The sequence below is a fragment of the Ostrea edulis genome, chromosome 10 (genome assembly GCF_947568905.1).
Source record: "Ostrea edulis chromosome 10, xbOstEdul1.1, whole genome shotgun sequence".
Taxonomy (NCBI): Eukaryota; Metazoa; Mollusca; class Bivalvia; order Ostreida; family Ostreidae; genus Ostrea; species Ostrea edulis.
The window spans coordinates 23,932,121-23,944,349 of record NC_079173.1 but is presented as its reverse complement, the minus strand read 5'-3'; positions in this window follow the sequence as shown (position 1 = coordinate 23,944,349).

Below are 12,229 nucleotides of genomic sequence, written 5' to 3'. Positions count from 1 at the left end.
TAAGAGCTATGCATGAGGAAGATAATCCTTAATTTTGAAATGAATTTCTAAATTTTATAACAGCAATTAAATATACATCCGTATTTTCAAGCTAGTAACGAAGTACTTAGCTACTGGGCTGTAGAGACCCCCGGGGACTAACAGTCCACCAGCAGAGGCCTCGACCCAGGGGTCATAATGTAAAACTTATGCGGTACCAATTTTGATGCACCAGATGCGCATTTCGACAAATAATGTCTCTTCAGTGATGCTCAACCGAAATGTTTGAAATCCGAAATAACTATGAAGTTTTAGATAATTCATACCAAACTGGGACACACGTGTATTTTTGAATTATGATCTTTATAGACGCCATATTGTTGATTCTCCATTATGTTCCTGTGGCATGCGTGAAGACGCATATCACTTTTTTCTTTATTTGTAAGAAATATTCAGCTGGTAGATACAGATTAATGGATAGACTGCTAAGGTTAAATTATTTGGTTATTATTGATACACATCTTCTACTTTGTGGTGATGGTGTCTTATGAAAGGTGAAGATAACGAACAGTGATCAATCTCATAACTCCTACAAGCAATACAAAATAGAGAGTTGGGCAAACACGGACCCCTGGACACACCAGAGGTGGGATCAGGTGCCTAGGAGGAGTAAGCATCCCCTGTTGACATTAAATAATTGTATTTTTTCTTATGTTCAGACGTATATATATTCATGAAACTAAAAGATTTGGCTGATGATCATAATTATTATATTGCATTGTTTATCTGTAGAACTATTTTTGTATTTTCTTTATATTATTATTTTTGCAATGGCAGTTGTGTGTTACATATATTAAGTTATAAGGAGAAGAACTCGTAAGTTGTAAGAACTTGCTTCTAATCCTTATATATACATGTATATTATATACAATAAAACACGTTCTAATCAAATCAAATCAGCCGGGCAGGATTTTGCCATATTTGGTCATATTGTCTTAATCAAAGGTCATAGTGACCTAATTTTAAAGTTCGATCCACCTTCTTTCCAAGATGTATCGGGTGAAAAGTTTGATGATTCTAGGTCTCCTACTAGTATTGGAATTATGATGCTGAAGTTTTGTTTATACACGAAAGAATTTGTAGGGATGGGTGTGAATGGACAGACGGAATAACGCCACGGGGTATCATCTGTTCCGCGAGGGCATAGGATGATGAACCCACAAGTCCTTTTCCACGATGAGGTTATTTTCTTATTCCATTACAGATGTTAAGAGAATCGGTTCACTGAATATACATGTAATTACTGACCGATAGATAATACATCGTTCTCCAAAGAGTCGTTGATAGACTAAAGTTTAAAAGAATCTTAAATTGTTCGCGAAAACTTATCGATGTTATACTGCTGTTTAAACAGCTCATCTTTAAAAGTAAATAAAAGTACACAAATCTCTTAAACTCTATTCTTCATTGTTTCACATGAAATTTAAATGAGTTTGTACTTTCAATGAAAAAAAGTACATGCTGTACTAGAAATTCGTCATAGTGACTCCTTTCTTGCAAACCCACAGTAAACAAAAGTAACGAAGCAGTTAGAATTTATACTAAACTTTTCAAGCAAAATGTTGGTTGTTTTTCTTTATACTATTCATTTGAATCCATTTACAATCCACCTTAGATGAAATATAAACTAATGAACTCTGTATTTTCAGGGGTTTTGTACAATTCATTTCAGTGATAACATTTTAACGACTGCTTGAATTAATATCTAAGTATATTTACATTTCCAATGATATATGCCTTTGGTATTTGTAAAGTGTAATGATAGCCATTTCCTCATGAATGCGGTGCAGTTGTGAACAATGCACTTATGAATTTTCGTCTATTTTAACATATGAGTTTTGGGTTTTAGGAAGAAGAAAAATGGAATGATTTATTGATTGATTGATTATATCTTCTTTAACGTCTCTCGAGAATTTTTTACTCATAGAGACGTCACCAAGTACGGTGAATGGCTTCAAATTTAGGCTTACGGCCATTGAGCAGTTTAGCGTACCACACCCACTGTGACATTCGTTTTTAAGGTCATCTCCGATGACCCGTGACATTCACACCTGATGCCGAGCGTTTGGCGATGGAACCGTCACTACCTGTTTTAACAACTTAGGTTTGTCACCACCGGGATTCGAACCCGGGCCTTCCGCATGCGGGACGAACGCTCTAACCTCTTGACTATCGCGAAGGTGTAAAATACAATGTAAATATAAATGGAACATGTAACATTGATGCAAAATATTTCCGAATAATCGATATGTAGACTGGAATAAAAGCACACAAAAGTTTAATGGTGATCTTTCAGAACCATTTCCATGTCAACATGGGAGTCAGATAGGGTGAAAATGCATCCCCGTTTCTATTTTCAATTTATTTAAACGGCTTTGATTCATTCTTAGAAACAAATAATGTTGATAGTTTACTACATATTTCCAATTTAGAAGTTGTCGACAGCTACAAGTACCTTGGTGTACCATTTAGTTCCGGAAGTTTTAAAATTAATATAAAAGAAAGATTTGATAAAGCTACGACAGCAATGTTTAGCGTTATTGCAAGATATCAAGAACACAACCTATCTATTGATTGTCAGATAGACTTATTGGACGAAATGATACAACCAATATTATAATACGATTGCGGGGTATGGAGTTTCGCAAAAAAAACACATATTTATTGAAAAATTGCATTTGGAATTCTGTAAATATATACTGAGTTTGAGTACTAAGCCAACTGATGGAATGATATACAGAGAACTTGGGAGTTACCATCTTTTAGTTGTGATTAAGATAATAATAATAGTGTTTTGAGCGAAACTTCATTCTTTTGTTACATTGATAAATTATCCGATAAAATACATCATTTAGTTTATCAAAAAAGATTTTCAAAGATAAGACTTTATGTTAAAAGGTGTGCTGATGTTTTGTTTATATATAAAAGAATTTGTGGGGGTGGATGCTAGGATGATGAACCCACACGTCCTTTTCCACGCTGAGGTTATTTTTGTATTCCATTATAGATCTTAAGAGAATCGGTTCATTAAACATACATGTACTTACTGATCGATAGCTAATACATCGTTCTCCAAAGAGTCGTCGATAGACTAAAGTTTAAAAGAATCTTAAATTGTTCGCGAACACTTTCATTTTTATTAGATCTATTTACAGGTAATTATCGATGTTATACTGCTGTTTAAACAGCTAATTTTTAGAACTTAAAATGAATAAAAGTACACAAATCTCTTAAAAACTCTATTCTTCATTGATTCACATGAAATTTAAATGAGTATGTACTTTCAATGAAAAAAGTACATGCTGTACTAGAAATTCATCATAGTGACTCCTTTCTTGCAAACCGACAGTGAACAAAACTATTGAAAAAGTTAGAATTTCTACTAAATTTTTCAAGCAAAATGTTGGTTTTTTCCTTCAAACTATTGACTTGAATACATTATTGATCTACCTGATATGAAATATAAGCTAATGAACTCTGTAGTTTCAGTTTTTTGGTGTTTTTTTTTATTTGGGGGTGTTTTTTTGTTTTGTTTTGGCTTTTTTATTTATTTATTTTTGTTGTTGTTGTATTTTTTGGTCGTACAATTCATTTCAGTGATAACATTTTAACGACTGCTTGGGTTACTATATATGAAAAAGTATATTCACACATCCAATGTTTTCGCCTTTGATATTTGTAAAGTGTAACGATAAGTTGAAAACCATCATTATCATATAATTATTTAAAGTATTGTAATTTAAAAATGAGAGCACAGGAAATTTTATCAAATTCGACCATCTTATAGTTGAGTTTGATAAAAATTTCACCATGTATGGGTCGACTCTTCTTTATTTTTGTAATCAAATACTTATAGGAAAACTAATAAATATACATGTACATTTTTCAGTCTTCAATAGGATGGAGCAATGAAAAATGTTAAAATACTATGCAAAATAATGGGGTATTTTTAATATTTTAAGTCCCTTGCCTTGAATATGGTAAATCGCATGCATGATTTAAATCCTTGTGAAGATTATAAGCAAAGCTGGTCGCGTGAACTTAAAAGCGCAGTAACTTCGCATCAAAAGACATCAAAACTCAATTTACCAACTTAAGGGCACTGAACCCAAAAGAGTAAACCCCAAACAATGAAAGGAAATCAAATGCAAAAATTTTGATTAAGCAATTATATGAGGGTTTTTTAAAAGAATTAAATACAGAAAAAGATAGTAACGTACCAGATTATATTTTGTCTTCTGAGCAATATACATGATCATTCATATCTTGAGATTAACGAAATAATAAACGTACCCATTTCACAAGAAGAAATTAAGAAATGCATTAAATCGCTCAAATGCAATTACATGTATATCACATGGTGGTGATAATATTATAAACGAATATATTAAAGGATGATTTGAACATATGTTACCGCTATAAAATCATAAGTGTTTTAACAAGATATTTGATCTGACTCGGGTGTATATTTCCTTCAAAATAGCTTTATACAGACAGATCGTTCCACCATACAAAAGCAAAGACAAAAATGAAAAGTTGCAGAACGCTCTAAATTGCTTCGGGTATTATTGTAACCTCTGGAAATTAGAAAAGCAATGCAGATAAAACTAACCTTAGTATGATGTTTGGTAAGGGACATACAAATAAGAATTAATTAATGGGTTCGATACCTTTAATATCTCTTATTTTCATACATTTTGGTGTCTAATATAGTCTATTATATCACCGATGTTATTTTGAAATATATTGTCAAACACTAAAAATGTCAAATATCAGTTTATCACAAGAAAATATATTTCTAGTAAATATTTCGATGAATGGGCTTTTTGCTCGTCTTGTTTACGCATCTTCTTTGGCTAGGTTGCAACTTTCAAATTCTGAGAGGGTTGAAATAGCCTTTTGTGGGAAAGTTGAGTTAAGATTATGTTTTCATGTTTTAGATACTTACAGCAGCTTCGATATATTTACAACAACCCGATCAAAAAAATCAATAGGAAATTAAGAGTTGAAACAACTCTTTGGCATTAAAATGCATATATTTGAAATACATCATTTGATCTTGTTCTGTTGAGTAACCTGATATCTTAATATATTCCAGCTATTGTCTCTTGTATCAATAAGGTATGTCTAAGATAATGCAGTATTACTAATGAGAATTAGTACTAGTTTTAATTATTTTTTTTTTTCATATTAAAAAAATATTCTAGAACAGAGTATAAAATATACGTAAATTGATTATTATCACTGTACATGTACACGTGTGTAAACTACTAATCTTATTAAGAGAACTTAATTTAAAATCAAAATGAGGTTATCTATTCAGCATTTCGGAACTAAAGTGCCGAACAGTTTTAAATATTACATGTAAATCAAATCAATATTGAAGAGCCACAAAGACTGGGCCAAAAGCATGAAACCGAATACTTCAAAAGATCTTTTAATAATTAATCCGTTATTTATTAAATGATTTTCTAGATTCTCTTATAATATCTTCTAAAAATATTCTCTTTGTAAAAAAAATTTCAGACTGCAATCTTGCAAGTCATCTTTTATCTCAAGTATAATCGATGTGTGGAACTCTTCCTCTGCTGAAGTTAGAAATCTTACTTAAACTATTGGGATAGGTGCTTAAAGCAATACAACTTGTAACCGACGGTAAATAAATTGAAAAACAAGATGTGTTTGTGAAACATAAATGCCCCCCGATAATGGCCAATTCCGAAGATGGCCAAGGTCACAAGGGCAAATATCTTGGTACCAGTAGAAGGATCATGTACAATATGAAAGCTCTAATATTTACCATTTAGAAGTTATGACCAATGTAAAAAAAAAAAAAAAAAAAGTAGGTCAAATGTCAAGGTCAAAGGTTCGATACCAACGGAAAGGTCTTGTAACAAGGAAATCAATACTCATGTGAAATATCGAAGCTCTATCTCTTATTGTTCAAAAGTTATTAGCAAGGTTAAAGTTTTCAAAAAGTAGGTCAGACTCCAAGGTGAAGGTCACGGGGTCAAAAATGTTGGTACCCACGGAAAGGTCTTGTCACAAGGAATACTCATGTGAAATATCAAAGCTCTATCACTTACTGTTCAAAAGTTATTAGCAAGGTTAATGTTTCAGACAGAATGACAGAATTTCAGAATGACAAACAGGACAAAAACAATATGCCCCCCGATCTTCGATCTCGGGGGCATAATAAAAGAACAGTTACAGCTTGCATTGCTTTTTATCATCCATTCTAGGCCTCAGCTTAAAAGTTGGCTCACTACACCCTGAAATAATTTCTCAAATCAAGACGAATTGATTTAATCACAAAAGATATGATGATATATAATAAGAACACATATATATGCCAAAAAAGCCAAAAATATACAAATCTGGTTAAAAACATGATTTTCAAAAAAATATTTCAACACATATGAACAAAAGACTCTGGCGGATTTGAACTCGAGATCTGCGGTTCATCAACCCAATACTTTAACCACTGAGCTAAGATGTTAGACAAACAAATCCATCGATGCAAATAATTTCACAAAACATTCCAATCGCCATTTTGTGACATAGTGTCATAAAGGGCATAAGCTTTAGTGTAGTGAGCTACCTTAAAAGGGCATGGACACGATTTGAGCCGAGGATATTAAAATTTCATTTTCCATTTTCATTGTTTTCAATACTTAATTGAAGTATTTCTAATGGTCAACAAAAATTTGAATGTCAGTTGTTGAGTTACAAGAAAGATACAAAGCTCACAATGCTTTGTTATGTAGTAAACAAGGCCTGGGCCATGGTTTTGTTTACATTGGTTAAATATACTTGTAAAAGTTTCGTTTAAAGCAGATTTTTCAATTTACAATTTTAAAATTCTATACACTTTTTCCAATGTTTGTCACATCTTATTTTAGTCAATTTAAACACGCTATTTCTGTCGATGTAAAACTGTCAATCAATCTATATGTAAACACAAACAGGGAACGAGCCTTGTTAATACAACAAAGAATTGTGAGTGCTGCATCTCTCGTGTAATTTGACAACTTATATTCGAATTTTTGCTGACCATTAGAAATACCTTAGTTAAGCATTGATTTGAACATATTAACACAGCTAAGCAATTGTAAATATTTTTTTTTATAAATGTGGAAAATAAAATTTGAAATTTTTCAGCTCAAATTGTGTCCATAGAGTAGCTCTATCCTCATATGGTTTAACAATATTAATGGTTTCCAGCAGAAAAACTATTAATTTCCACTTTGCATAATATAATTAGAGTTGGATGTTAGATCCGCTCACATACTAGCTACACAAACGGATGTAACATCTAATTCTGATTAGGCTGTACTTAACATGGTTTAATTGAATCGATAATCAAAGACAACGTAAATGTTACTACCTTTTTAAAAAGCTGTCAGACATTCATGAACACGCGTCTTCATTTTCAGTCAATGAAATTTAGCAAACTTACCTTTTATATACCGAAGAGTTTCCTCTTAAAATTGCTGAAATCGTTAAATTTTAATTGTGACACAGTCTGCCGAAGCTGCTGGTTTAATCATTGCGCACTATTCTCGAGTTCAAATGAGGCTTGAATCTGGTCAACCGTGTTAACTTTCTGTTCCGTTCTGAACCGATCATACCATCTGATAGATTGTCACCGTCTGAACTTCCCTTATATAGCTCAATTCCTGCAACTGGTGGAAAGCTGATAGATGCATTATTTATATCAGCTTCTAACTTATTTCGCCCATAACAGGAGGCCAGATGTACACAAGGTACAGGTGTATTGTATCTCCCGGGATATGTGAGCGCATTGTTCCTTATTATTCCTACTAACCTTACTTTGTCTCCCCTTCCCAGAAGGGGGACATGTTGTTTTAGTGTGAATTCTTCACAAAGTTTGTCCGGGCCTTAACTTGTTTGTCTTTTGACAAAGGTCTTTGATATTTAGTATGTGGGTATAACATGATATAAGACAGTGTGTCGCATACCATTTTTAGTTTTGATGATCTTTGACCTTTTATGTAGAGGTCAAATAATATAATTTTTGAGGAATTGTTTGGTTCGAACCATAACTTTGTCTTTTGACACATCCCTTTGATATTTGGTGTACGTACCATGATAGGACAGTGTGTTTTGGGTCACTTTTAATGGCTTTTGAACTTGATCTTTTATGCAAAGGTCAAATAATAGAATTTTTGGGACTTGGCCTCTGATATTTGGCATGTTGGTATACCAAGATTAAACACTATGTCACTTGCCATTTTTGATGACTTTGACCTTTTATGTAAAGGTCAACAAATAGAAGTTTTTGTCTGTAGCATAACTTTGTCTTTTGACATTAGTTTTTGGTATTTTGTATGTGATTATACATTGTATCATAAGACAGTGTGTCGCGTGTCATTTTTCATTGCCTTTGACGTTGACCTTTTATGTAAAGAACAAATAATAGAATTATTTGGGGGGAGGGGGGTCCCGGACCATGACATTTTTTTTGTCTTTAAATGGCCTTTGATATTTGGTGTTTTGGTAAGTTTAATTCATTATCATATGTTCACAACAATGTTCCTTGGTTGAAGCACGCATAAAAATTGGTGACTGTTATGTACCGTAACTCTTAATTTTCCACTTTAAAGATGATCCCTTAAATTCTTTTAAAAATTATGGAAAATGGAAGAAATAAATCTACCAGAACTATAGCCTTTTTATCATCAGGTCACAACGTTATACAATATTACGTAGAAAATTCAATTGAGTACATGTATCTATAGACGTTACCAGAGATAATTGTAAAAACGCCCGCGCCTGGGGATGTAGATTGTAGATTAGGGGTGTTTAGAAGACAGCTCTGTCAAAGAAATTGACATTGAAGAAATATCCGTGACGGACGAGTCCATGAGTGAGGACATCCGTTAATATCATCCGTGACGGACGAGTATACACGAGTGAGGACATCCGTTTAATTAAGTGTTGAACCCATATAAAGGTCACACTCGCGGATGAATCGCTTGGTTGAATTAACAAAAATTTGGATATCGGATGGTTAGATGATTCTGTAATGCAATTGCAAATGTGTGTTATTTTTCCGGGTATAAAAATTCTGTACATATACATTTTAGTGTATTAGCAATCTCTGGTCAGCTCAGTATATTCCGTTACCTTACAAATCCAATAAATCATTCGTAGGGGAAAGTAGTCCCGGAGAATTGACACAGTACGGTTGGTTGTTGTATCATCCTGTAATGTATTGCACGGACAACACTATTATTAATTTAGTTTTTAAATTCACTAAAATGCACGGACATTATATATATTATCCTTGTAAAAATCCGTGATTTGTACTACTTTTTTTTTTTTAATCCCATACATCCGTGTCTTGTCCGTGTTTTGTAAATGGCGGAAATAACGAAAGGTTCAGCAATTAAGTACAAGTCTACTATAAAGCAGTTAAACTAATATTAAGTTTATTCAATATTGAACAATGACCACTATTTCTCTATTACATGTATTGGGGTACCTGTCTCCTCCACAAATTTTTATAGCGATTAACTAAGCGTCAGTTAGATTTGCTTGGGTGATCCCGTGACTAATTGCCAGGAGGACAGTCACGTGAGAGTATTTGGCCCTATGGGTAATGTAAAAGTTACTCATATACTGAAGTGGTGTTTGATGTGACTGCCTGTTCTCATTACATAAATGATTTAGAAGAATTTCTTTCTAATAAAAACAAGCAAGGGTTTTCTATTAACTCAACTATTCCAAGTACTGTTAAAAATCGAATTTTACTTTATTTAAAACTTTTTATTGTATTCTATGCTGACGATACAGTTAGTATTTTAGAGCCTGCAGACGGTTTGCAACATTGCAAAGTTCCGTTAATATATTCAATGGTTTTCTCAAAAGGTCCATCTGCAAAAATATGTATTTTACTTTAATGACGAAGTTATTGAAATTGTGAAAGACTTTTTAAAAATATATCAGCATTTATTCCCGGTCCGGATCATTCTGTAATGAAAAAATAAACAACCCCAAAAAACAACCTTTTATGTGAGAAGCTCAAAAAGCCATGTGTGGGGTGATACGGAAAATTAGACTTAATTTACCTGTAGAATGTCATCTTGATTTGCTCCATAAAGTTGTCGCACTTGTACTTTTGTATGGTTGTGAGATATGAGGTTGTGAAAGTCTCGACATTATTGAGTGTATCCACTCAATTTTTTTGAAATACATTTCAAAAAGTAGTACCCAGTTATATATATATAGTCTTTGGAGAAACGGATCGTTTCCCTTTATATGTATCAGTATATACAAGAATGATATCTCACTGGGCAAATCTACTTTCAGTCCAGATACATGTAGTAAGTTTGTTTACAATCTAATAAGTATTTATATGATAAATTTTATGAGCTCTTGGCTCTTATAAAAAATTTTTTTTATCTTTGTGGAATGAACAAGCCGTTATAAATATCAACTGGTTAAAACCTACTATTGAACGTCTTAGAGATCAGTATATAGCCTGCAGGTCAACGAGAATAAGAAAAAACTGCAGGCGATGAACAATAAGTACAGAGAGGAAAACGTCAACACAAAGATAGTTGGTAATCAGCTTGTGATTCCTAATGGGAATGTTTACCAGGACCGGGTGTAACAACCCAGAGTGGAAGACATCTTCATGATGGACAACAAAGAAGTGGAAAAGTTGGAGGAAACCACGGTGATCAAGGGAGGGGAATTTTCACACGAAGGAAACACTTTCACGGCGTTGTCCTCTACGGCAGAAACGTACGAGCTAGTATGAAATGTGTATATTAAGAGATGTCTTCGAGACTGAGATTTCGCCAGTGCTAGACATAATATATTTACATGCCGATTTAAAGATGAGGAGGGTGGAATTCACCATGGTTACTGTGATAATGGTGAATACGGGGTAGGTCGACCTATGCTGAAAGCTCTGGCGGATCACGGAATTCTAATGTCGCTGTCATTGTCTCCAGGAAACTCTGTAAACATTTAGATCCTTTTAGGACCGACACCAAGGTCAAACTAGCATTAAGTGCCGCAGCTAAACTATGAATATTATAAATGTGTCTTAGTTGGCACAATACATTTACCAAAATTCATTGAATTTAAGATCGGATACTTGAATTGATATAATTGATCCCGCATTGTCAACATACTATACGTTCACAGAAAGTTTGCAAAACATTTGTTCATAATGTATACGTTTTTTCTACGTGAATATTTTGTATAAAATCCGGATTCATCTTCTCCTTGTTTGGACACGCATGTAGTACTATCGGATACATGTATGTACTTCGTTTAAAACCGTCAACTGTCTGTATTCACAGGCAAACCACTGATAGGTGTTTAATCCTAATCTAAATTCCATTTAGTGAATAGGTATCTTGAACTATAAAATTAAGCATAAATACCTTCTAGATAATAACCAGATTGGATTGGTTCTTCCATTCGTTTATTGCAGATGTAATTAAAAATTTTATGGATATATGGTGATAATGGCAGTGTGCTGTACAATGAAAATAAGAAAGAAACAAACAGCATTTATTTACAAATATGCAATTTACATGTTCATGAAAATAATATACAATGTCAAGCTACATGTAATATACTTTGTTTAACACCATTCTGAATCCACGCACAAGTACTCTAAAGATGAAATACAATATGACGAGTTCCTCATTGCCTTCATAGTCTTTAGTGATCAAGTCTTCCAACAGTCTGTTGGAATTCCCATGGGCACGAACTGTGCTTCTTACTTAGCTGACCTGTTTGTATATTCTTATGAAGCTGAGTTCATTCAAAAGCTTCTACATGAGAAAAAAGCTCTTGATGTGGCCTTCAACGCGACATTTAAATGTATCGACGTTTTATCTATAAACAATAATCATTTTCATTCATATGTCGAATCGATAGAATAGGTCCTCGGTATACTTGGGCAGTCCTTCGGATGAGACCGCAAAAACAGAGGTCTTGTGTCACAGCAGGTGTGGCATGATAAGATTCCTCCCTGCTCAAAGGCCATAAGCCTAAATTTTACAGCCCTTCATCAGCAATGGTGACGTCTCAATATGAGTGAAATATTCTCGATCGGGACGTTAAACAATATTCAATCAATCAATCGAATCGATATATCCCTGTGAAGTCAAGATAAAGACACCTGATTTTGATATAGTTGAAA